The sequence below is a fragment of the Corvus moneduloides genome, chromosome 20 (assembly GCF_009650955.1).
Source record: "Corvus moneduloides isolate bCorMon1 chromosome 20, bCorMon1.pri, whole genome shotgun sequence".
NCBI lineage: Eukaryota > Metazoa > Chordata > Aves > Passeriformes > Corvidae > Corvus > Corvus moneduloides.
In genome coordinates, this window is record NC_045495.1 from 8384581 (window position 1) to 8409689 (window position 25109).

General features: G+C 42.1%; 1 protein-coding gene across 1 annotated transcript in view; it reads right to left on the minus strand.

Annotated features, from left to right (window-relative positions):
* Window positions 1-25109, minus strand: part of CASTOR2 (cytosolic arginine sensor for mTORC1 subunit 2) — a 143769-nt gene that overhangs the window by 111969 nt on the left and 6691 nt on the right. The gene's annotated exons all lie outside the window — the stretch shown is intronic.

Genomic DNA, 25109 nt, shown 5'->3' on the forward strand with positions numbered 1-25109 from the left:
GAGTTTCCCACCAGGTTCTCCAGTTTCAGAGGACAGGGAGGACAGGCTGCCTGACTGCAGACTTGACCAGTAAGGGCTCACACTGATCTCAGACCTTTGAAAATCCCATCAATATAACTGGATTCATTGTAGTAGGCAGCAAATTCCTTGTTGAGAAATATTTTGGAAAGGAGAGTTGGTTTAATTTATGGATTAAAAACTGTCTTTTGATGAAAGATTTGGAGGTATCGAAACTCTTCTGATTTGACAATGTGGAGAAAAATAAAAGAACCAACAAATTCTACCCATCCCCAAAACCAAGCCCACAAAACAGCATAGGCATCACAGTAAAGGCTGAACACAGAGTCCCAGACCCAGCAGTCTGGGTCCCTTGGACCAGATCACCTGGCAGCAGACTCCCGAGCCACTCGCAGCGGTGATGGCAGCCAGGCACCTTGCCCCAGTCCTCTTCTGATGCAGCAATGCTTGAGGGAACTTCTCCGGGCCTTTTGTTTGTAAAGCTCACCCTCATCCCCAAATACAAGCTCACAAGAGTAATACTTGGGATGGAGCCAGGTAGCTAATGCTGCAAGTGCAGTGTGATCACACCACAGGGCCACAGGATGGGGAAGGACATTCCTGTGTTAACCACACTTCTCATCCCAGCTACCAAGAAAACTTGCTGAAAGCTGAAAACAGAGTTCCATGACTCTGAAAATGCAGAAAGCTCAAGAGATTGTTTGATGCACCTTTGTATGCAACGTGGCCTGGGAAGCACTTCAATAAGAAACTATATAGCTTTCAAGGTAAGAACAAAACTGTGGAGGCCGGTGGGCCTACGGTACAAGGGACAAAGAGAGTCCGCTTGTGAGACAGTCCCTGGTACCAGAAAATCCTCCCGAGGCTTGGGTGACCAGAAAGGCTTCCCCCAGAATGCTTTCCCCTGCTATATTAATGCACCCCAGTTCTGCTCCCCTGGCTGGCCGCTGGCTGCCCCATCCCCTCGCTACCTTACATGTTCCATACCCTAGAAAGTTCTCCACTCCAGGTTCCCCCCATTGGCCTTTGCCCCTCACCACTTCCCCAGAGCTTCCCCATTGGTCCCCATTCCCTAGTCCCACCTTTGTACCGCCCCCGTGCCATCAGATCATTGGTTTCTGGCACTTGCTCCACTCCCGTACTTAAACCTGAGCTCTGCATTGTTCTCGTCTTTGCCTCTAGAACGCTTCACGTTGTAGAAACAATAAACTGCTCCTGTGGAAATGTGTGCAAAGATCCTTCCCGCCTCTTCGCCATCGACCCATATTACTGAAGCTATGCATGCGTTTGTGTGTGCACGTGTGTGTGAGCGTATGCAGCTGATTCTGCTGAGCAGCTTCGCTTTGGAGACACTTTTTAGAGATCGCAACACCTCGCGCTCCGGCACAAAAGCTGCAGAGCCAGAGATAGCGATACAAAACAGAAGTTAATCTGCTGAAGCTCACATGCCAGTGTACTTCCTGCAGTTTTGCTGGATTTAACCACTGTTAGATGTTCATCTTCAGTTTTCTCCAACTGCAAACTTGTGCTGCTGAAGGAGCAAACACAGCCCTGGGGAAGTCGCAAAAGAGTGGAATGCAGCTTCCTTGCCTGGCTCACTGGGTGCATGTCTCTGCCTGCACCCACAGTGCTGCCTGGGCCCAAAGTGGAGCTTTTCCAACAAACCCAGGAAGTCAAAAGTGCTTGCGTCAGAAACTGGGGACTTAACTTACTTGAGACACTAACAATAAGAAGATTATTGCACATGCAAAGGCTCTTGAAGCTTTTTTTTGTATCTCAGTTCAGCAAGGTAAAGGGACATGATTTTACTCTTCTCTGAACTAGCCTGTTTGCATAAGCTAACAAGTTAAAACTCACAACAAGCTTGAGGATTAACAATTTTTCATCAAAACCCCATGTGTCATGGTTTAACCCTGGACAGCAACTCAGCCCCACGCAGCTGCTTGCCTCCTCCCCCCACAGTGGGATGGGGAAGGGAACTGGAAGAGTAGAAGAGAAAATTTGTGGGCTGGGATAAAGACAGTTTAATAGTGAAAGCAAAAGCCACACAGACAAGCAAAGCAAAGCAAACCAAGGAATTCATTCCCACTTCCCATGGCAGGCAGATGTTCGGGCATCACCAGGACAGCAGGGTTCCATCCCATGTAATGGTGACTTGGAAAAACACATGCCATCACTCTGAATGTCCACCCCTCCCTTCTTCCCCTGGCTCTGTATGCTGAGCATGACACCATGCCATCTGCGATGGCCCTGGGGTCAGTTGGGCTCAGTTGTCCCAGCTGTGTCCCTCCCAACTCCTTGTGTACCCCCAGCCTCCTCAGTGGTGGGGTGAGGAGCAGAAAAGGCCTTGGCTCTGTGCAAACACTGCTCAGAAGTAATGAAAACATCCCTGAGTTACCATCACTGTTTCCAGCAGAAATCTGAAACATGGTCCTGTACTGGCTGCTGTGCAGAACATTAATCATATCCCAGCCACGACCAGCACACCACATAATAAAAACATTCCAAATACACTTTTTAGTAAATACGTTGCTCATGGAAACCTCCTTTCCAAATTACATTTATCTCCTCATCAAAACTGCATGCTAAGACAAGTCTCAGTGATCTGCATAAGCACTTCAGGGCTGGGACTATTGTCTCCCAAATCAGGCCTGAAGTTCCTTATCGCACTTCAATGTGGTACAGCAACAAACAAAAACCAAAACCAGAAAGACACAAAAATCCCACCAAACAAAACAAAACCAAACCAAACCAAAAAACCCCTAACAACCCCCCAAAACCCCATAAGTGCAAGGAATCTGGAAAGATCTCTTATAAGCCAATGAGATACTCCTCAAAACAGAAAGTTGATTATATACTGTAGTAATTAAATAAGCAGCCCAGTTCTTTTGTCACAGGGCTCCCACTTCATTGCATAGGATCTGACTGCTGAGAGGGCATGTACACAACTGTTCATTTTTGAGAAAAGGGAGCTGCTCTCTGTACCTATTTTTTGGATATCCGATGTCAAAACCTCAGGCCAACAAGAAGTCTGTACAGTACAGGATATGGGAAAGAAGTACTATTTGGCTTGTACGTTCACAAATAACATAACAGACAAATGAATTTTAAATCTCTCCTACAGGGTGTGAAATCATGGCAGGGAGCCATTCTGATACGTGAACTGCAGTCAGCCTGGCCTCTCACAAGGAAAACGTGGCACCTATACTCATTCTGGGTCAGGGTCTTGAACTTCCCACCTGTAACAGGAACCAAACAAGCCTAAAGTACAAGGGAGAGGATTCATATCATACGTGCTGGCCAACCACCAAATCAGGGATGTGATGCAGAAGCTGCCAGAAGGATTGAGTGTAACTTTAAAATAAACGTCTGTCACAAGGAAAACAACTGCAAAACAAAATGCCTTCATCACCCAACCCTCCTGCCTGTGCTCAGCCACTGAGATACGCTGGGCCTCAGCTGGGCACAGGGCTTCAGTCAAGTGATCTTCGGTCATGAAGTGAAGCCTCATGAATGACCAAACACCACTGGCACATAACAGTGGCTCGTAACTTCCCCCCACCCCCAAGTATAAAGATAGATAATGAGGCTTATGTGGCCTCAATACCACCCTGACTCCTGGGTTCTGTTTTCCCCCCTGCTCACCCTCCCCCAGCAAACACCGAACAACACAAGCTTTGCAGTGCTAGAACACAGCAGCACCACAGCTCAGAGGAGCATGACATGAGGAAAAGATCAGTCACTCTGCTACAAAGGGATGCAAACTGTGGCCTGCCTTATGCTGAGGCAGGACAAGTCTGCTGTGACTGCCAGACAAAACCTCCTGGAAGACAGAAATGCAAAGATCAAGGACAGGAAAAAGAAATTAGGTGTTGCAGAAGGGAGGTGGATCCCCCAGCAGCTCCAAAGCACCCCTGAATAAAAACCGGGCATGTATCACACATGCATGTATCTGCTGGCTGGAGAATTTCCTGGTGCTGGTCAAAAGAGCATAGAAGCCACATGGCACGCACAGAAGGTGACCACTGGGCAACCCTGTCCACCATGCTGCAAGGTTTTATGAAGGGCTTAGCCTGAGAGCTCTTTACACAGGGATTTCATGGAAGTTACTTGTTGATGGCACTGTAAATCTTTTGTAATCCAAAGGTGTGCAGCCATTTATCCATTCAAGCACCAGCCAAAATGATAGGAGCAGTTATAATCCTTCAACTGCACAGGCTCAAAACTTGCAGAACTGGCTATTTCAAAGGCAGAAAAGAATCCTCCTTTCTCCATCACTGTCTTGGGGTGACTTTATGATGTGTATCCCCTATCACCACTCTAGGCCCAGACATGATTCCTGTGCCTTTCTGTGTCTTTAAAACTGGGTGCGAGAGAAAGAAAAAAAGCCAGACGAACTTTTCAAAGCAGTTTGTGCTCCAAGGACAGAGGGATTGCTGCTGCTGCAGAGTGGAGGCAAGCACCCTCCTGCTTTTCCCGGCTCTTGGCTCCTTTTATTGGAAGACACAGACAGAGAGTTAAACTCCTTTGTTTTCCTGGGACTCCGGTTTCTTCTTCTTCTCTTCTGGAGTGTTCAACAATACCAGAACACACCGCGAGACCTTACACCTTGGCCCGGAGGGGCCCAAGCCAACCCAGCTCTGAGGAGGAGAAAGCCACACCCACAAAGGACTCTGGAAATTTACCACGTTCTCTCCACAGCGAGAGGTTTTGTTATTTAGCATTATTCTTTTCCCATTGTGCATTGTCTGTCAAAGAAATAGGTTTTTTTCTTTCACTTTCCTCCGAGGAATTTTTTCCTGAACCTGGTGGGGGAGGGGCAGCTGAAACCTGCCTTCTATCAGAGGATGTTCATTTTGGATGTCCCTCCGAATTTGTCTCAAACTGGGACAATCATTTATTTACTTGCTGTTTCAGTTTCTTCTGCTTGTTAACCAGGGTCTGCCACTGTTCTTCCAAGAAGAGTTTCCAACAGATTCCCTTTGTTACTGAGTCAAAGTATTGTTCACCATGTTGATCGCATACCACACAGCTACATACCTCCAGTCTCCCATGCAGGAAATTCCACACTTTGTCAAAAATTGGCTTGAGAAAAGAAATAAAAGCTCTTGATATTCAGATGTCACATAAGTCTTGTGACCACTATTTATACAGCCATGAATATTTAGTTTAAATCTCTATTGCACGAGACCCACACTTTCATTATTCCTATCTCAAAGTCAATCAAATAATGCTTCTCTGGTATCCAAAGCCCCCACACCAGTTTTCTTCAGAACCATACTCACACCTAGAGTTTAAATCAAAATCTTTTGGTCAGAGGAGAAAGCAATGGGAAGCAGCTGGAGAAAAGGAAGAACTTCTTTCTGTAAAGGCATAGAATCGCATTCAGATGAGTGACTTCCATAAAGCTAGAGAGGTCAGGAACTCCAAGGTACTGCAGCTTTGAAGCAAGCCTCTCCACTCATTTAACCTTCTGCATAATCCTGAACTATCACTCATTGCAACATGGTTAACAAAGCAATTATCTGTTCTCCAAATCTCTACCTCAAATAACATGATTACACGAGACCAAACTAACTAACTAAATAGGCTTAGGCTTGTTTGCAGACAAATCTAAACTGAAAGCCTGGATACTAAGCACAGAAAGAAACTTGCTTTTTAAAACCAGTCTTCCTGTTTCTTAGGGCCCAGCCTCATGGCGATTTTGGCTATCTGGGTATGTGGGTGCTGAAAATGGAATGCCCAGCCCACACCTACCCCATGCAGGTGCTCTGCAGCTTAACCACTCTTCATGAAATGCTACTGTTCCTTTGACAACTATTTCTATTCAGAGGTTGTGGTAACACCACTCCTAAAACAGCTGGCCAGCTATGAGAGATCACTGAGCAGTGTTTTCTCTGACTGTGCCTGGCCATTGTGCAGCACTGACCTTACATACTCGGACAAGTAACTCCAACCAGCCCACTACATCACATTCTTTCCATTTGGCCCCTGGCAAGTCCCTGACTGTTGAGCAGATGCCATCAGCACTTGTCCACGTTGTGCTGTGCTGTTTTTTCTTCTTATTGCACCTTTCTTCTTAAAAGTATAAACCGGCTTTTACAACCTGAATGGCCAAATATGGATAAACTTTAAACCAGAACAGTTTCCTATGCAGATTCCTTAGCACAAGCCTACATTTCAGTGTTGTCTCCAACACAAGTGACACTATGCAATTACACTTGCGAAGTCAGTAGAAGCTGTTCCAATGGTGCTCAGGGCTGATGCTGAACAAAGCAGCCCTTCACTGAGAATGTGGGTACAGACTTGCTCTTCAGAAATGCAACCAAAACCCAAAACTGTGTCTGAGCGTCATCTGAGAAGCCCTAAACAGGCTCAATCACTAAGTCAGACCTCATCCTATTGTTCAGCTGAAGATACAGTTAGACACTCATGAAGCTTTAAAAACCAGTAATTTCTGTATCTTCTCTTTGAATTTCCAACTTTCAACTGTCAAGGTATATATGACACTGTGATTCCACTTGCAATAAAATTCAGGATTGATGATTTGTTTTACAGTCACTGATCCTGTGATATAAGCCTTTCTTAAAGCTTATATAAATAATCATATGAAGCCCAAGGATATGTATGTTAAGCACTTGAACAGAAAAAGGAAAAGCAACACAATGCCTGTGTAACTGAAGAAGCTTACACTGGAACATAAATAAGAACAGCTCTATTTTTATTTTAAAATATCTATACCAAGATTTCAAAATTAATTGCAGTTTTTGGACAATGTATGTATACTTGATATGAGTGAAAAATGCTTAAAACCATCTATTTTGTATTTTTTTAATGCATGAAAAATAGCCACAGGTGTGTGCAGGCTTTAAAATCTCCCTTGTTACAAAGCTTGTAGGCACACAGCATTATTGTTTTTTAATATATTCTTTATGTATCTTGTCGAAAAAGTCTTGAGAAATATCAAAAGTACTTTCAAAAAGTTAAGATCTCTGTAAAACATGGAATTGCAATCCCTCTATATCAAGTATTTAAAATGGTCCAGACAGCCGCGATTTCACACTCTGTAGGAGAGATATAAAATTAATTTGAATTTCTGTTATGTTATTTTGAGCATATAAGCAAAATAGTACTTCTTTCCCACATCCTGCACTATACAAACTTCTTGTTGGCCTGTCTGAGACAGCTTTGTGGTGATCCCAGGGACAAAAAGGTATTCTCTGTGATGCTCTACAGAGCTTAGTTGCTTATAAAGCAAGTTTGCTGGGTTTATTGCCTTTGAATCCCATAAGACCATCTTCAAAAGAATCACCTGACTTTTCTTCTGCCAAAGGGGTCATGGCCAGATGAGAGACTCAGGGAACACTTCCCCAGTCCCTACTGACAACTTGCATTCCCAATTTATCAAGTTACTTAACCACATACCTAGCTAATAACATTGCAATGGAGTGACTAACGTGCTTTAAATTTGGCATGGCCTAAGGCAGCCTGATGACTGGGGATGTTGGGAACACTGAATGCTGACCCTTGAGCAAAACCAACCATCTATCACAAATCAAGCTTTTATAAAAGCATACCCTCCTATCAAGACAGACGTTCCCAAGCTATCTGGGATTTACAGTGCATTGTGGAGTATGGCAGCTGGTGAGGGGTCAGTAGCTCTGACCGAGGAAGCTGTGACCGGTCCGGAGAGATGGTCCCGAAAGGAATCGCCTTCCCGAGGCCCGGTGTCTTCCCTCAGCCGCTGGCTGGAGGGCCCGTGCAGAGGCTGTCAGCTCTTTAGTGATTGTCAGCTCGTGATTCCAGCTCAGCTCTGCAGGGCAGCCTCCAGGCCAGACCAGGGAGAGAGAGACGAGAGGCCCGTGTAGCTGTTCTGCACGAGGGAGCTTTATTGGTCCAGCGAAGGGGAGGCCAGGGACGAGCATCTCTCTGCCCTCTCAGGGGCAGGGGGCCAGCTTTATAGGGATACAGGGGGTGGGTGTCAGAGGGTAAGGGCCAATGGCTTACAAAGGATCTGCATAGGGTCTCCCAGAGATTCTGGGTCTGTCTTCTTCTCGCCGTAACTGAAAAGTGGCTGCCTTTCCAGGGGAGTCCTGCTGGGAGATTGAGCACTCTCCTTATCTCAGCAGACGTCCTTCTAGGGCGGGGCTGGGCATACCCCACAGTGGAGTACTGTCTTTTCTAATGCAGGGCTCCAATCCTTACTGCCTAGACCATGTAGAAATTTTATATAAAAGTTTAACAACAACTGCTTTAATTGGAAATATGATTCCTCTCAGCTTTGTTGGTCTTGCGTTACATGAGTGAACCCAAGAGCTGTTGTTCCCGTGGTTGTATTAAAGTGGCACTTGATGAGGAAGCAATAACCTTTCTCTTCCCTTCCTGCACAGCAGCCTGCCTTTAAGTTGGAATCTCTGTGAAACACTGTCACACACTTTCCCACTGAAAAAATCTACTAGTACTCCAAAGTTTCCTGTTGTAGTTTCTCCCTGTCTTATCAAATTAAAGCAAGAGAGAATATGAAGAAAGAGACAGGGAAAAAATATACAATTTAATTATCTAGAAGATAATGGATAATTAAAGCAAGTCACAAGGCTGAAACAAGACAAATACACACTTTTATATAAACAATAAATACCCATACCATACCCCTAATTATGGAACATCCTAAGGCACAGGTTAAATTGTAACTGGAAAATTATACCCACTGAGGACAAACAACCAAACAAAAAATTGTGTCCACACAGACAGAGCTATGGAGTTTGGAGCTTAGCTCCTAATTTTTTGTTGTCATTACACTATGAAAAATAAATTCAAGTCTAGGGACTTACCAGAGACTTCTAGGCATTTAAAATTTTTTCCTTGCTTTTCTCTTTTTGAAATATTAAGTCCCATGTTTTACTGAGAGGATGCCAGAAGGAAATAATTAGCCTTCATATCATAGCTGAAAACAAAGCCCTAAATCTTACAATGCTCTAGTGTCAACAGAAGGAAATTAACACAAAATGGCCAAAAAACTGCTTTATGGCTGGAACCTTGGTAAAACTAATGGAAAAAAACTAGCAGTGTAGAAAGGAGTCAAAGAGCCTCCATTAGTTTTTGGGCTGGCTTTAATAAAAACACTGAAGTCAGCCAGTGCACAACTTAGTCAACACTGGGCTACATTTAAGCTCATCTTGAGATGCTAGTCCAGTGCAGTACTTGGAGAAGCAGAGCAAAAGTTTTTTTCCTGGACCCTTTTCTGATGCCAGTTTTGTTGGGGATGAGCCTTCCTGCTATTTTGTGGTGAGAAGTACTCAGGGCTGCCACCTTCTCTACCAAGGAGGTGGGAAGAAAACAGAAAGCTCACAATTAGTTCCAAGTCCTCCCAAGACAAGCAAACCAGCCAACTTACCCCAAAACCCAAAACTTATCCCATGCCTTGCCCGCAGCGGTACTGGTGCCCTCAGGCAGAACTGCAGGAAACAAGCTCCTTCACACAGCCTTCCCCTTCAAGGCAGGAGGGCTCTAGGAACTGAGAAGGAGAGAGCAGACCGGAAAACAAAAGACTCCTATACTTTCAGAAGAGAAAATACATTTGGATAAGCATTAGAACACTGAGGAGAATCTCTTTAAAGTACAGGAAACTGCTGAACAAGAGCTCCAAATCACAATCATGCAGTAACTGCCAAGACCAGTATGATAGATGATATTGTTGTTGTTGTTATCATCACCATCATTTGGGGGGGGGACAGACCCAGTCCTAGTGCATCAATCTCAGAGAACTCAGCACTGGCAGGTACATTCCTTGGTGAAGTTCCATGAGGACCTTCACCTAGCACTGGTGGCATCTCCAGTCCACTGCCTCAAATGCAGAGACAATAGAAAAACTGTAAAGCTGGAGAGACACCAACAATTTGGTATGCATATTTAAATGTACAGGCATGTAGCTCCCAACAAACTAGAAGCTTCTGACTATGGGCTACCTGTGCTCTTTGCACCATTGCCCCTCCAGCTCCCAGAAATGACTTGCTGTAGGAGACAGGATAATATTTTCATTCACTGAGGAGAGAGGAAAGAAGAATGCTGTCCCAGCCTGAGTGGCATGGAAGGTCATAGTTCTACTCTTCTGTCTCTTATTTTAACTAAATAATTTATTCAACAAGACATGCCCACTTTCAAGCCCTATTCGTCAAGTATCTGTGAGCTCTGGGACATCCCCGTCCCTTCACAGGCAAGAGCACTACACTAAAACATTACCTACCTAAGGAATCCCCTACCAGGCTCTGTGTTTTCAGAACACAGTTTACAAAGAAACCACTCTTTCTCTAGTATTATCAAAAATTTAACTGACACAAAAATCAAGTTGTGTTTTCTTCAAGCTGATCTCCCCTCAAAAGCCTACTAACGGATTTCTGCCAACAGCTTTATAGATTAATCCACCTCTGTCCCTGCAGCAGGCAAATAAAGCCTCCCACAAAGCAGCACAGCAAGATGCTTCACTCAGCAGATACCAGAACTGCACATGCTACAAAATACAGCACAGCCGAATGTAAAGGCAAGGAGGCTGCAGATTAAAGTACCTTTTTGTTATGCCCTTTTATCTTACAAGGTACTCCCAAAATAACTCCTAGCCCAGAATGTTTTTTATACCATTTCATTTTCAGATTGCAGCTCAGATTATTCTGAAGCAGAAGTATCAAAGAAAAATGAGCACTGCCATTCACCTTTGCCAAAGGTTGGGAAATTAATTTAAGGTCAATAAAAGCAGAGGTCTCTGTAGGTATTAATTTCCATCTTGCAGAATTTATCCACAGTCATAGAATTCCTCAATTTCTAGCTGTGTCAGTAGCGTAAAGAGAGAAAAGCAGCAGCACTTATCCTAGCACACAAAGCAATTGAGCAAGGTCCATGCTACATTGACCCTGCCATCTGGACAGTGCAGAGGCATTTCCAGCATTATCCTCTATAATCATGTAAAATTGTATTCTGATGAGAGAGGCCAAAAATCCTGTGCTCCAGAGATCCAGTTAATAACAGCAATCAATCAATCAATCTCCCTTTATGGATGCAAGATCACACACATCACACAGTGATGCCCACGTCACTGCTTCACAATCACGAAGAAATTATCACACTTTCTTGCATAAAGATATTTTCCAATTCACCAGTCCTCCGGACTGCAAGAAAAGCAGAAGTTAAGAAGCTGATCCTCTGTCCCAATGAAAAACAGAAAGGACTTTGTTGGGGGCTGAGTACGTGCAGGATTAGGCCTGAATGATTTGCCAAAGGCTTTACAATAAACTGGTTGCTGAGCTAAGAATAGAAGCTGGGAATCCTGGCTCCTGGTGCTATAGTCGCTACACAGCCCTTGCCTTCTCCCAAAGAGGGCAGTCAGGCACACAACTGGACTTGGATGTAGCAAGAGGACACAGTGCCCTTGTGAGGCTTCACTTGGGAATCTTCCCCCAGCTAAAATGCAAGAGCCCTGTGCTGGAAACTATTAAACAGCTCTAGCTTCAGCTCCTGCTTCAGCATTACACACCAGTGTTATCAGTTTCCTTCCTTATGCCAGGAATTCTGCAGGAATTTGCTTTCTGCAGACTAAAGAGAAAGAAGAATGAAAAAGATGATTGTGTGTCTGTGTGTGTGGGAAAGAACAGGAGGGAGAGAGAGAGAAACAGAAAATTAAAGGCCTTGTCATTATATAGTTTAACCTTCCGAAAAACAGATTTAGTAATCCTGTATCAGGCCTGTAACTTCGGTGTAAGTTTTATCATGGCATGAATCTTGCCCACTGTCCTACCACCTATATTGCAAGCTCCCAGCCTGCATTCCAACCCGTTGCACAGTCTCTGTCCCAAGAAGCCTGCTGAGCTACATCCGACAACCCCAGTGCTTCAGCAGCAAAGGCGTTAGCCAGCTGAGCACTTCTTTGAAACACTACATTTTGGAAAGAACCAAATACCTCCAAGGCCTGAGATATAAAAGATAAAGGACTCAAAATGAGATTCCCTCAAGAACAAAAATACATACAACAACCTCCCACACACCCTGACATAACAAGGCTCTACAGGGCTTGAGGGAGCCAGCAGAACAGTTATGATATGTTGAAACAAGTACAAGACAAGGAATGACTGACAACAGATTGAGGAACCAGTAGTACAGAATCTGCAGACTATTTCAAAAGGCAGCAAACTAGAGACAGTCAGCAAAGGAACCAAAATTGTAATCTGAAAATGAGTAAACACAATCCCTGAATCCCAAAGCACTTAAGTTTATTTAAGAACCAACTATTCAGACCAAGAAAACCAGTTTTGAAAGAAAATGACCGAGGGACATTATGGGGTTCTGAGAAAGCCAGCAATGAATCAGTTAACTGGAATATCAGAAAGTTCCACTGAAGCCAGTCTCCCACAAAGACACTTCCCAATTTTGGATGCAGGCATTAGATTCACTAGTTTGGTGCCATGTAACTCTATGATACTGATTTTCTATAATGCATCAAAAAGGAAACACATTCCCAGCCTGTAATCTGCAGAATGGGGAGGATAGAAACATTTCAGGAGGAGGCTCCATGTGGCCATGCAAATGCATGGGTAAAAATACTAGAAGTAACATTACTTTGTTGCTTAAAATCTGTCAGTATGCAAGCCTGGACTGAAGTCTACTACTGGTTTAATAGCAATGTTAGACATAGCAAAGGTATGAAGGCCAAGGTGAAGCAGTTTTGACAGATTTCCTGGGAAGCTCCAGAGCCAGGCCACTCTCTCTGCGGGGAATGATGTTACCGTCATGGGAATCAGCTCACACAATGTCAAAGTAATAATTTTGTGCTGAGGTGAATAAATGGCAGGGGAGGGAGGGGAAGAGAATCTTTTAGATTAAATCATAGGCAAGCTTTCACCACAGCAGAAATCCAACAGTATGCCAAGGTTTCCAAGCAAGTCACTGCTGACCTGTCTAAAGAAAAGCTGAAGCGTAATTTACTGAATTTCTGTAAAATAAGCTTCATTTTTGACTGAGGCTTCAAAAAGCAAAGCTACAACTGCTGTGGAGTTTCAGTTGGTGCTGTATGAACAGCTGTATGAACAGTGGGCAGCATCTTCTACTTGAAGAACTGAACTTAAGTGTACTGAGAAAAGCAAGTAATACTTGAATCTATCAACAGATAGGTACAAAATCTGTCATTTCCAAATACATTAAAGTGAATGTGGCCACTGTGTGTGACTGACTAAAGATTTCTCCTGTTATATGGGCTTAGCTTGCTCACTGTCTATAAAAAACCATCTAGTATTGGGCCACGCTCTTGTTAACTTCTTCCTCAACTGAGAGTATTGCTTGGGTTACAATGAGCCTGTATTGCTGCCAGCTGTAATATGAGCATACAGGTACTTGAGTAAAGGACAAAACGAGGCTCCAAAACGAGCTGAGATCCAATCATTTAATCTTCACAAAATCCTTTCCTCCAAAATGAGGCAAACATTTGGTGAAGATAAAATGACTGGATGAATTTACCACAATTACTTGAGCAGTAGCAAAGTTCAGACTTTCCTGCTCTAAGCAATGGCAGTATAAAGAGGTCAACCCTACTGTCACCTGTACAGAAGGAATCAATCTCTTTACCTAGGCTTACACAACAGACAACTAGAGAAGATGTTTCCTTAAATTTAAAAAAAAAAAAACCACAACAACTCAGCACAAACCCAAAATTTACATGCAGGTTTTCTTAGACCCCTGCACCCTTTCTGCCCTGCATCCTCACCCTCCCAGCATGGCAGTCCACTATTGCTGAGCAGTCTGAGAGCTGTTCTGAGGCATCACGGGCTATCCTCTGTGTGAGGCATCACAGCTTCCTCCGGCACAGCACCGACAGCTGTAAGCAAAATATCAATGAAAAAGCCTACTGAGGGTACAGGCCCATGGCTTAAATGGAAGTAAAAATTTCTCTCTGGCCAGACTCCCAGGACAAAGGAGGTCCTGTGCCAGTTACACTCTTAACCAGCATTTTCATGCCCAAGGAGCAAAATAATTTCTTCTTAAACCTCTCTATCAAGAGTCTGGTGATTAGCTGTTTTCTGAAATGATGGCACAGAGCCACCATGGAATTTTTTCTTCAACAAACCAGCACTGAACAAAATCTCACAGCCACAGAGATAGCAATAAAAGAGGAAGAGGTAACAGAGCAAGTCTTAGGCAACCATCACACCGAGTATCAGCATCTTCACACTCACACTTAACAACAAACAATGGCTTCAAACCATGGTGGAGCTGCCCTGCAAAAAGATGGGAGCACTGTAAGCATCAGTTAGCCAGCAGAACAAAGAAGTGGGAGGGCCTTGGTAAAATAAAGTAGCAGAGACCATACATACAAGTCTGGAATGTGATGCTGGGGAAAGAACCATCAGTAATCCTGTTACTTGCTGAGTTTCCCAGGCTGAGAAACCAACAACAAAATGCCATGTTGCTTCCAGTCTGCTCATCTAGATCCAAATGGGATGATTTGTCCTCTCAGTATAGGACTTTCAGTATTCACACACTTCACCACAGGTAATCAAGACCTGGCTTTAATATAACATGAATTATCCAAGGTTCCCAATGCATGGTACACCAAGCAAAAAAGGGTATTTTCCCAGGAAACCTCAAGCATACCGATGTCCAGTTTGCACGAACAGGGTTTTGCAGAAACATTCCCTCTCACATAAATATTTCAGCCTGGGCTCTAACTCACCAACATCAACACAGAGAAACTCGTTGACTTTGCTACGTATAGAACTGGGTTATCAGGGCATCCCAAGCAGATTTGTAACAAAATCATGGGCTTGAATATTGACATTTCCACTCTTCTGTCTGTAGACAGGGCAAAGAAAGAAATACTTATTGCAAGAAAAAGCTCTGGTCCAGCATAACTACGAAGTCAGAGACCTTCCAAAACACACAGTAATGTAAATGATTGCACAGCCATTATGCTGTATTAAAGAACACATTGGCATTGTTTAACAGGAGGTTTTAGGCTTTCCAATTCAATTCTATTCAATTCTATTTTTTCATCTGGCAATGCTTCTCAACTTTGTACAGTGCAAAATACAGTGAGCTGGTACAACCTTGGAGTTTGGGCTGAATGCCATTTGTTGGCCCTACAACGAATGGAGCAAATAAAACAGGACTGACTTGCAACCTGAACAATTGTTTTCAAAGAAAGATTGTAAACTCCTGGAGAAGTGGGAAATATTCCCATGGAAAAGAGAAAGCCACACCTGTAAGCTTTAGGCATTTCCTTGTTATGGAACTTACCTTGGGGACAAGACATACCTACTCAGCATTTTTTTCACTTCTTGCTGCCAAAAGTAGATGGTGTATTTGAAGTGTATGCAAACATAAGTCTCTGCAGAGACCACCATTTTGTAATAACCTGATCTCTTCTGTTTATTAACAAAGGCCGGATCTACATTTTTCAATAAAATATACAAAGACCTATATAATTTGAGCTAGACTATTATTATAATTGACAAGAATAGGTGTGGCCAAATGTTTTCTCATATGGTTCAGCGATATCACAGTCAGACAGCGCCTTCTCAAAACATGAAAGATGACACTTCATCAGACATAGATGTGCCAGACAATAAACCTTGCAGCAGAAGGGTCCTTATTTTAATTCTAATCGTCACTGATCAAGAGATACAATTGTCTTTCCAAGACAGACACAGGAGAGTTGAAAACAAAGCAAACAATTAAAGAAAACCACAAAAATGCTCAGGGTTTCATTTAAATCCTGGTGTACTTGTTCTGGTTTAATAAAAACAGCCCACCCCACAGTTTGCACAATTCCTGAGATCAGGAGATACTATCCCACAGCTGCCTGCACTATTCAGAACAGCAAGGAGACCTATTTCAGTTGGGCACATCCATCTGTTTTCCCCTCCCCTTTTAACAGACTCACCATTTCAATCCTAAGCACGGAACAGGTTGGAGATCTGCTCACATGACTTGCATGTCTGTGCACTCCTGACCACAAGAAGGCGTCCCCAGAGTTCTGGTACTTTGGACCATTCTAGAATCTTTCATCTCAGTGTCTGCAAATGAAGCTGTGGCTACTCTTCCTTCAGAAGAAATACTCCAAGGCTCCTTCAGTGCTGGCAGCTCAAAACTCACAAATAACCCTTCAACAAGAAGCCAGAATGCATTCAGCACGATATAAGGCCTACTGGGATCAGGACTCAAACCAGCTTGCTTCTCCTTCCTGTTCTTCTACAGCTCCCTGCATGGCTCTGGATAAATCATGCTGTCCTGTGCCTAAATTCTACGCTTGTCTAAGAGGGATAATCACTCTTCACTACTGAAGAGGGCCATTCTCAGGCTACACTTACTAGGGATTGACAGGAGCCCAAGTACTACAGACAAGCACCATAAAAAAAAAATCACTCCTCTGCCCCAAATGCTTTATGAAAAACAAATGTTCCTTAAAAAGCAGGTTTCAGATTCAGTTCCCTAGTAGTTTTCACAAAAAAAAACCCACAAAAAACCTAGAAACTCTATCAATCTAAAAATATCTCAACACAATTTGACAATGTCCTTTCAACCAGACATTTAAAAAAAGCTACAGGCACAGCTACATATGGCAAAGATAGTGACAAAACAAGAGAAGAAAAAAGGTAGGCAATATTGTTCCTTCTAGCTTAAAAAAAAAAAAAAAAATTACAGTGGACTCAGTTTGCCAGTTTAATAGGTGATGTGATGGGTCCTTAGTTCATTTTGGGATAATTTAGGAACAGAATGATTAGCAGTGTATGATGACAGTGATCACTAGCTGGTTCCTGGAGAGCTGATAAGTTATTAAGCTAAACAATGCATCGCTATTATGAGCAAGTCAGTGCACTAACTGTAATTTCCTTGAAAGCTGAGTGGTGCATGATTATACTTGTCCACTCAGACTGCCTGCTGGCAGCTCCATATTCTGCTATTGTTCTGAACTGTAGAGTCTTCCCAGCGCCCAGGATACAGCCATGGAAAAATGTATTCTTCATATTCAGGCTTCATTGTGGCAGCTGTCATCTGAAGGATACTGGTAGAGAGACATTCTCTGTCCTGAAGCACAACTATTAGAGCTCCTAAAAACATGTGGTTTTATTTGTCAGCAGGAGCTACCTCTCATTTCTAGCTGAGGCAATTTCCATTTCAAGAGGCTCTGACTTTGGAATGACACATGTATACAGCTACAGATATACTGTACACATGTTCACACAGATGTGTGTTTATGTGTATTAAAAAGCCACAAATACATATGAGTACATTCCTGGTGGATTTCTTTATCACTTTCAGGAAGACTGCTGTTACTACTGGAAGCTCATATGGACACCTTCTGATTGCTCACATTGCTCTCTCAAGGTATAAGGAGAGACAACAGAGAATGCCTCCATTAATGAGCTTACCAAAACTAGGAAGAGAAAATGCAAAAGAAAGCAGCAGCTGGATGATAGGGACTTCAAAGTGGCTAATACACACATGGACTGAAAACACGGCCTTCATCTGTCCTATTAAAAAGTGGTAATCCTAGTGGTGAAGACTACGCAGGATCTGGAAAACAAGAGCCAGTCCTACTGCAGATCTGCTGTGTGAGATGGGTAAGGCTCTCACCTTCCTATGTACCTCAGTTTCTTCCTCGGCAAACCAAGCCAGCAGCCTCTGCCCAGGTCCCAAGGCGCAGCCAGCACATGCTGTAATGGGTGACCCTGGAGCACCCGGGGCCTGGGACTGCAGGGACCACTGCTGGGGCAGCACAGAGGCCAGATGCTGCTGGAGACAGGGAGCCAAGTCAGCCCATAGCCCACGTGGCTATGTGGAAAGAGAAGAACAGAGATCCCCATTTTTGATACTAATTCTCAGAAATGTATCTTCTCTTTTGCCCACATGAGCAGCCACACTAAGCCTTTCCCTCCCTTTGGTGCATTTTTACTTTGCTCCTGTCCTGAATATTATCAGCTAGTCTGACCAGGAGGCAAAATTTTTAAAGCCCTTAAGCATCTTCTCCTCAAACAGCAACAGCCATTTTGGAGTGCAAGCCCTGTTGGCTTCCAATGAGCCTTGGGGTACCCAAGTGCTCAAGTCATTTTTTTTTTTAATGGGACTTAGGTGATTTTGAAAGTATTATCATGTACCTCACATTGATTTGATAGAAAGTGAACATTAAGTGGGAAGAAAACCTGACAATGAGAAGATTTGACAAGTGCTTAAAAGGTAGGTCCTAATTAATTTTAAACTTTGTTTTATGTAAGGCTCATTTAAGGAGCACATGAAATTCTTTCATTGTCCTTTATTGCTGTGCTGATCCCGCAAGGAATATATAATCAGGAGTATGTTTTAACAGGCCAAGGAAAACGTATGAGTACCCGGCTATTTTGAATCCAGGAACTGTTCCTGTCACTGAATTTTTTCAAACCCAAATGAAAGGGAAAAACCATTACTGTAAAAACACAAAGTGAGAAAATGTAATATTCAAAGCATGATATTAGTAACACATATAGAAAAAGCCTCCCCTATAGTTTCGAAAAAGGGTTAACACCATTGCTAATCACACACCTTATACCTTTATAAATAAATAGTTTTCCTCCCTGCAACAAGATCTAATCATCTGACCTTTCATTCTCCTGAGTAAAGAAAGGCTAACAAGTCAATCATTTCCACTCCAACTCTGAATTAACCATCCCATAGCTGCACTACTCCAACTGTGAGTCTGTGCCATAAACATAATGAGGTGGCTTCAAAGTGTAGGGGATTTGATGTTTGTTTTTTTTTTTTCTCCTGAACTTGGAACACACACAGCAAGTTAACAGCAACTTTGAAAACACTGGAGATGGAAACGGTTGAATCAGGGACAGGAATTTCATCAACTGCTTTGCTAGGATGCTCCAAATACACCCTAAGTTACCCAGCAAACAGAGGCTGCACCTAAAGACAGAGCCATTAACTGTTCCGTGTAGTGTGGCCATCCACACATCTCTAAGAAAAGCACATGGTTATGGTAGTAGGAAATCTCAAAAAGAGATAAACAGCAATAACTTGCCATGGAAGGCTATCAAAAATGGATCAACAGCCAATTATGCACCAGTTTAAAGCCTCAGTGCTATACTATAAACATAGAAGAAAATTAATTTCAAACATATGCTCATGTTCATCTCAGAAGGATGCAAATTTTACATGAAGCATAACTTACATATGCACATGCTATTTAGCATTTCTGACTTTGTTCCTCTTTTCTTTCCTCCACCAGTAGTTAGGTCATTATCACCTTTATAATGAGATATCCATTTAAAATACACTGCTCCACAAGATCATTAAAAGCCAATAGGTAACTATATTGTTTTGGAACTACTTCATATTTAAATCACTGCACAAAGTTACAATTCAACCACCATCTGAATGAACAAAGCCATTCAAATGGGTACAGAACACACAAAATCCTCTAACATTAATCATTCTGGCCTGATTTCACACTCCTGTGCAAACAAGAAAGCCCTGAAGAGTCTTCTCCTCAAACAGCAACAGCCATTTTCGACTGCAAGCCCTGTTGGCTTCTAATGAGCCTTGGGGTATCCAAGTGCTTAAGTCATTAGGTTATCTACATTTCTGGCCTGTCACAGCATAAGACCTACCAGGGGATAGCTCAGTGATTCCATGCAAACCCTTGCCTTACAAACTTACCCCTCCTTAGACATGAGGCTTTCCCTACATCTAGACAGAGAGTGCTTGTCCTGAGTTCAAACCTCAGCAGTCCCTGGAATACAGTACTGGGATGGGCAATGTGATAAGGCATAAAGCCAACAACATGACTGTATGTACAGGAATTATGAGAGCCACTCAGAAATGCTTGGAGTAACTTGATACCAATAGGAAGAGTACAGAGAAAACACTTCCTTACAGTGAGGCTCCATCACATGACCACTCTTACAGTGGAATTTCAGAAACTGCACAATAACCAAAGCACAACATTTACTGCAGGGCATGCACCACACAATACTGCGCATTAAAGTCAAACTGAGTCACATTTGGACTTCATATCGTTCTAATACTTTCCCTTACTTAGGTCAACAACACAAATAAACTCTACTGTCATGTAGAGGGCTTGGGTAGAAGTAGCTTCATTAGTCTTGTACATCTATCCAACACCATTACAAATTGTAATTAAGCTGTGTGCACCAGCACAGAAGTGAGTACATGCCCTTTCCCAAGGCAAGCTTTTCTCTTACCAAGCTATGGAATTTTTTGGCATCTAGTTTGTCTCAGGTAGTTTTTCACAGTTTAAAGCCAATAAGCAGTTTCACCTGAAATGCTCACAAAGCAGCACAAAGGACCAACGAACTACCGCAGTAACAGTCTCTCATTCATACCAACAGTTCTCTCCATAACCAAGAGATTGCACAGTTTCACTTTAAAGTTCAAAAAACACCTTGTCATGCTTAGATGAGACATTATAATGCTATGTGGAAAGTAACGCCAAATGGAACAAAGCATTACAGTATTAACCAGGTCAACAACATGTTAACACAGCAGAGAGCAAAGCTCCATGCATGGCTTTAAGCACAAGGTCCCAATGGACAAAATCCTGAGCAAGCCACTAGAGTAGCCTCTGCCTTGAGCTGGCGGGTTGGGCTACATGATCTTCAGAGATCCTTCTTGACTTCATCCATTCTGTGAAGATTTGCTGTTTTCTAGGTTTGTGACAATGTACCAGGCTTGGACTGAGAACGACACAAAAAACTTGAGGCTCCACTATTGCATTAACCATTAGTCCCACATGAGGCTTCCAGGCAGTCATGAGCCATCCATGCCCATTCACAAGGCCAGCTCTGGGCTTTGTCACTCCCCTTCATCTTTCTCTCTCCCCATTAAACCATAAAGCCTGCTCTGGTCAATCCAAATTCTTGCTTACTTTTCTGTGCTTAGCCAACATCATACTGGTCTAGCAAAGTGGTTTCTGGCAGTCATCAAAATATTGTTACACCTGCATCCCAGGACTACTGACAAGAAAACAATCATTGAAAAAAAAAATCAGTGTTAAAAATGATGCTCTGTTCCTTAGGAATCCAGTCGTTCTGCACACCTGTACCTACCATTACCTTGTCTGCAGTGCAGGTAACTAGATCCATTTTATTTTCCATGACAAAGTATTAATTTTGTTTGCAAAAAGTTTGCTATAACCACTCTACATTGCTGGCATTTTACCTGAAGAAAAATCTCTTAACAAGCATAATCTGTGTCAATTTGTGACCACTTAGTTTGTGAGATGGAACTATTGCAAAGCACATAGTCCCACCAGTCACAGCAGAAAACCATTCACTAACTTGTCTTACCTGCAGTAAACTTAAGAGAGACTGAGCCACAAGCGTGTGGTTTCACACCTCGCTGGCTCAGCAGATACAAACAAGCTACACACAATAAAACTCTGCTTGGTTTACAAAAATGCCAACATGCAACTCAAAACACATCATCTCAGTATATCAAACGGTCTGAAATCTATCCCCACAGCAGAGAAAGGCCAATCAATTCTAACACTACCCTTCTGCAACCAAGTAGTTTGAATGTAAAAACAATTAAGAGCACAATTTTAGCATTAGTTCATCCGATCTAAAGATACCTGAAATCCAAAACTTTTTGCAGTGATAGTATTATCTTAGGTGTAAATAAAATAATTTAAACAACGTTTATCAAAATATGTTTGCTGCTGAAACTCCAAAGCAAATTAAACAAGTCAACTGAGGAGAAATCACTGACAAAGCCACTGTAACCTGTCCGCTTATGCAATACACCAGATTTTGACAGCCATATTATCTTCCACGAGATGGGTGAATATTTTCCCCATTTGAAATTACTCAGTTTAGTTCAAAATGATCACTAGTTAATTCCAGGTTGGGAAACAAATTAGGAACTGAAAAAGCAAGTAAACTTTGTTTTCTTCTTCCAGTCTGCCAATAAGAAGTAGGTGTGGAAGACTGATACCTCCCAGCTCCAATGCCTTGCCAAGCAGTCTCAAGTCACCATCGCTTCATTTGTTTAGTACAGGTCATGTTACACTGCTTAATTACAAACACAAAATAAGCTGAGGTTTTTTTCCTAAATACTTAGCACATTCAATACTGTGCAGTAGTTTAAAAAGACCAAATAAAAATGTTTGCTTTCCATGTTACAAACTCCAATTTCCACCCAAAAGCAGCTTGAAAATGATAACAACTGAAAGACTAATCATGTGATAAGTCATCCATCATTTTCAAAAAAGCACAAAAATAAAGACTAAGTAAATCTATGTAAATGTATACAGTTGCTTAAATGCATACAGAGTATATCCTTCTCAATATTAAGAGCTATCTTTCTTTCTTCCTGCCAAGCCTACATTTATTTGCAAGTGAGTGCCTTAGAGGTTATCAAGAGAAAAGAGTCAATCTTTCTTTAGGAAAAGAAATAAAAGCTACAAATGTTAAGCAAGATTAACATGGGCCATTTCAATCAAGGTCTCAGACTCATCAACTTCAACCAACTCACCCTGTAAAACATGCATGGCATAAGGAAGGGTTGAATACAGATCTTTTAACCACAGAACTAAGATAAATATTCAGGTATTGCTAAAAACAGTGCATAACATTACCCAGATTCTCTTCATGTAATATTCTTAAAAAGTCTGAACAGAAAAAGACAGGGAGAGTCACACCTGCATTTTCAACTGTTCCACCCATGTCAAAACTCATAAATTTTCCCCTCTCAGGTTCAGAAATTCCACCAGTATCAACTTTTTAAATTAATCTATTTGAAAAATTGCATAAGACTTAAAGGTTTCATTTTACTCTTAAATAGCCACACCTTATGCCATCTCTAGCATCCTCTATAATAAGGACACTAAAACTTCACAGGAAAAGAAAATGAACTTTTCCTTTACAGTTACATCTCAGTCAAACATACATTCACATTCCTGAGAGGGTTTGGTTCCTACTTCATAAACAATTTGTATTGAAAAAATCTGGGTCAAGTTTACCATCAATAACAGCCTACATCTCTCTACAATTACTGGCCAATAAGTAGCACAAGTATCTTAAAAACATTTATTCCATCACATTAACCAAAATTAACTGGACCACAAAATTTTGAAAAAAATCACTTTGCCTACTTAGGCATCCCCACAAAAGAATACCTCAGAAATTCCCAAAGGATTAGTGAATGGTTTTCTGCCACCAAGCAAACTTGCCACTTCCCTTTTCCATGTGCCAACTCTGTGCTAAACAGCAGCTCTGGTATCTGCTGGGAGATCTGTTATCTCTGGTATTATGGCTGGGAGCTTCCTAAAGCAGGCTGCAGATCAGAAGTAGGCTTTTTATTTTAATCTCTAGTAAGCCATATTTAACAGATCTAAGTAAGGTTGTTCTGGTTGGTGAGAAAGTTTAGGCATTCACTGCATTTCTTTGGATGTGAAAATAAAACATTATTAACCAGTACATAATGTTTATTATATATCAGACCACAAAAATGAGATCAGATTCTCTGTTTCAATGGTCAGCACAGTAAAACTTTATGCAGTATGTCTGGGACTAACAAGGGCTTGTATAGTCATGAAACAGGCTTAACTCATCTTCATTTATTTTGTGCCATAATAGAACATTTTTGCCTGTTGTTTTCTTTCTTAACAAATATATCTTAACTACACAAAACTAAGCTGAGCTCAGGGTGGGGAGACAAGATCTTTTTACTTTGAAATGATAACAGCAGCTTAGAGGCTTTGCTCTGTTGATTCTGAACTATAATGAATGGGGATACTTCCTCCATTATTCCTGTTGGATAATTCTTCCTTTACCAGCCTTCAGTTACCAGCAGATCAGAGCTGGAATTTACTCTCGAGTTGGCAGTAAACAAGAGAACAAATCTGTACTGTTTCTGCTGAAAAAAGAAATTGTAGCCCTTGTCCAAATATATTAAAACTCTAACATGCAGGATGATTAGGAAGTTGTGTGTTGGATAAATGAGGTGATGTGCTAAACAGAATAAAAAAAAATTAAATGGAAAGACTTACATGTTTATAGAGAACAACCAAGGGACTGTCAAAGAATTCAGCCATCAAACAGAGACCAAGGCATTGTCAAAGAATTCAGCCATCAAACAGACCCTATTTTAAGTTATAACTCAGTGGAGGGGTAGATTGTGGATTCAAACTGTCGTGTTAATGAACAACTCAGCTGTTACTTCTAGATGACGAATGCACAGTATTCATACTTTCCCTTAACAGACCTGCACTGGCTCTACTGCTGAAGCATAGGAGCACCAGCTTGCAGGAAGAGACATCTAACTACTAAAAGCCACATTTTAAATTTAGATACTGACTTTCACCTCAAAGTAATAATAATAAAATAAATCATCTGAGGGGATCTTTAATGAGTTACATGGCAAAAGATGAATATTTTTTCCTTTCTTCTATTTCTCAGCTCAACATGAGCGGGCACCATTGGTGTTACTTTTACGTCACTGATGTTATGCCTTATCCACAGGTGATGCATCTCATCTATGTGACAGCTTTCTCAATGAACTGAAACATGTGAAACAAGGATAGACAACCATCCCACTACAAACTACAGGCAATTATTTATTTATTTTAGAAGTACAGTATCTAAATCAACATTTCTCCAGCACATAGTGCTGCCCAGCATTACACTCTGGGTTTGATCTAGTACTTCCATTCCACCTTTTGAATCTCATTTAGTTTCTAAGCACTCCTGTCGGTTTCTGACTTGGCATCAGCCTCAGCCTGATGGGACCACATGGTAGGTTGAGGACTGACTGCATGACAGAACTGCCAGGCAAAGAAAGAGAAAATCAGGCAGTGCCCCACTGGTAAGCCACGTGCCAGAAGCAGAAAATAAAGGGAAAAAATAACATTTGTAGATAAACAGTCAGAGACCATCAGGAAGGAAACCTGTTCTAAGGTTTAACATGTTTAAACACTGCAGAATGCTCTCACAGCCCAGCAGCAGCTGAAACACCCAGCAGCCTTGAATGCAAATCAATGACATCCACAATTAAAGAGCTTATATACCTCCTTAGCTCAAACAAGTAACTTCTATTCTCTCCACCTCCTCACT